General features: G+C 42.4%; 1 long non-coding RNA gene across 1 annotated transcript; it reads right to left on the reverse strand.

Annotated features, from left to right (window-relative positions):
* Nucleotides 1-344: 344 nt before the first annotated feature.
* Nucleotides 345-849, reverse strand: LOC113081806 (uncharacterized). Its single transcript, XR_003282352.1, has 3 exons — nt 812-849; nt 667-732; nt 345-383 (listed from the first exon to the last, which is right to left on the reverse strand). It is a non-coding gene; the product is annotated as an uncharacterized LOC113081806 (long non-coding RNA).
* Nucleotides 850-2,807: the final 1,958 nt, after the last annotated feature.

Raw genomic sequence — 2,807 nt, forward strand, 5'->3', positions numbered from 1 at the left:
TCAAGCTTTTGAACACTAGTGTACTCTATATTTGAGGTTTGACTTACTGTACTAGTCTTGTGGTCAATAGCATCTTGGAGATGTTGTCTTACAGTAGGTTCACTGCGACTCTGCTGGATGCAGCAGGCCATCAGCACTGAAGAATCTAGGAACAAAACAAGCTATTTGACACAGAGCCAACAATATTTAGTCTGCAGTTCCAGGTTTATTAGATGGAAACAAGCTAGAGCAGGTGAAATGCAAAAAATAAATAAATAAAATAACAGATTCATTGTGATATATGTTGTGAAAAAATGCATATTAGGTTCCTTAACCTTTTCAGCGCTTCCTACACCTCTGTCAGCAGCTCCCTTCAGAAATATTGAAATCTTGGACACTCCCTTCTGTTGTAGAAGGATTATTTTGTCACTCTTTAAATCGCAGAACAGTTTTATGTTTACCATAAAAGATCAAAACAACTTTAGTTTTCTGCCAATTTTCGCGCTCCTTGATAACGTGACGTCATCGATAAACAGTAAACTGTAAATGTTAAGGTTAAATAAATTAAGCAATTTCCAATCATCCATTGAAATATTATCAACAAAACAGTCAAAAGCTATCATCTACAGATGAAGATTTGATTAAAAGCCCAAACTTTCATAAATAAGAGCGCAATAGTTATCATACCTGACGATACGTCGTCTGAAAACGGTAGAAATGCTAACAGACGTTTTCGAAGACATTTAACCATTCCTATAAAGTAAATAAACAACAGAAGCGAGTCAACAACAGTTATAAGTAATATTTGTGTGATTTTATGGACTTAACTCACCTGAAAACAGTGAAATCAGCGAGAAACGGGGTGTTTCCTCATGACATTTGCAGTGTTGCGCTCCGTTTCCATGGCAACTCCATCCGGTCCGCGCGCACGCCCATGAAAGCACGTCACGAATTAAAAGTCACACTCTTACGTTACATAAATAAACATATGAATAAACATATGCCCCTTATTTTTTTTCTGTAAGAGGGGGCGCGGCCATTTGTAAATGTAATGTGTCTGGCTTTCGTTGTCATTCCAGCTATATTAGCTGTACAAACAGCTTGTTTTGCTGTTTACTGTTGCAAACTGCTGTATCTTACCATGTTATTTTTAATGTACTGCCTTAATTATGAACGTACTGGTTTGTAGTGCAAACAGTTTTACCGTTTACTGCACTTTGTTCTTCTTGATATTTCCCTATAACCATGACCATAAGTCTCACACATTCACATACAATTGCTTGGTGGATAAAATTAGATCACTACATAATTCAAAATGTAATTCAATTATGATATTGCTAATTTAAAATTCATTTTGTAGTTCTATGGCCCAGTGCAAAATGCCAGGCCTGCACATAATAGTGGGACAAAGTGGCACTTTTATAGTTTAAGATTTTGTATTGTTGCTTTTACGAACACTTATATAATTGAGTGCATCTTGAAGAAATGTGAATATCATGAAAAAAGTTAATTTTTTGTAACTTTTTTTTATTAAAAAGGGAAATTTTCATATATTTCATATATTCTAAAGATTCATTTTTTTTTTTTTTTTTGATGATTAGAGCTTAATTTAATGAATGTAATTATTGCATTTAAAAGTATAAAAAAGGAGTTAAACAAATATTATTTAATTATTTAAAATGATTTTTAAAGAAACTTTGTCCTGTGGTGTGACAGTACAGGTTTCACAATGGAGGACTTTTTTTTTTTTATCACACCAAAGGACGTTTCAGCCTTTTCTGTCGATTAATGACCTTGCTATTCCAAGCTAACCTGTCATTAGTGGCAAGCAAGACACATTTGCAAACTTTTCTAAGATTATGTAGCTTAACATGCACTTTTTAATAAAAAAAAAATATATATAATTTAGGGGTGTCATATTAATCCTTGAACTGTCACCTTATCGTGGTGGAGAGGTTTGAGTACCCGAATGATCCTGGGAGCTATGTTGTCTGGGGCTATATGCTCCTGGTAGGGTCTCCCAAGGCAAACAGGTCCTTGGTGACGGGCCAGACTAAGAACAGTTCATAAAACCCCTTATGGCAAAATTAAAATCAAGGACCGTGACGTCGCCCGGCATGGCGCAGCCGGGGCCCCACCCTGGAGCCAGGCCCGGGGTTGGGGCTCGTATGCGAGCGCCTGGTGGCCGGGCCTTCCCCCATGGGGTCCGGCCGGGCTTAGCCCGAAGGAGTGACGTGGGGCCGCCCTCCTGTGGGCTCACCACCTGCAGGAGGGAGCGTAAGGGGCCGGTGCATAGAGGATCGGGCGACAGTCGAAGGCGAGACCCTCGACGACCCGATCTCTGGACACGGAATCTGGCTTTAGGGACGTGGAATGTCACCTCGTTGGCGGGGAAGGAGCCTGAGCTTGTGCGGGAGGTCGAGAGGTACCGACTAGAGATAGTCGGGCTCACCTCAACGCACAGCTTGGGCTCTGGAACCACACTTCTTGAGAGAGGCTGGACTCTCTACCACTCTGGAGTTGCCCATGGTGAGAGGCGGAGGGCTGGAGTGGGTTTGCTAATAGCCCCCCAGCTCAGCCGCCATGTGTTGGAGTTTACCCCGGTGAACGAGAGGGTCGCTTCCCTGCGCCTTCGAGTCGGGGATAGGTCTCTCACTGTCGTTTGTGCCTACGGGCCGAACGGCAGTGCGGACTACCCGGCCTTCTTGGAGTCTCTGGGAGGGGTGCTGGAAAGTGCTCCGACTGGAGACTCCGTCGTTCTACTGGGGGACTTCAACGCTCACGTGGGCAGTGACAGTGACACCTGGAGGGGCGTGATTGGGAGGAAC

The sequence above is a fragment of the Carassius auratus genome, unplaced genomic scaffold (genome assembly GCF_003368295.1).
Source record: "Carassius auratus strain Wakin unplaced genomic scaffold, ASM336829v1 scaf_tig00035080, whole genome shotgun sequence".
Lineage (NCBI taxonomy): Eukaryota > Metazoa > Chordata > Actinopteri > Cypriniformes > Cyprinidae > Carassius > Carassius auratus.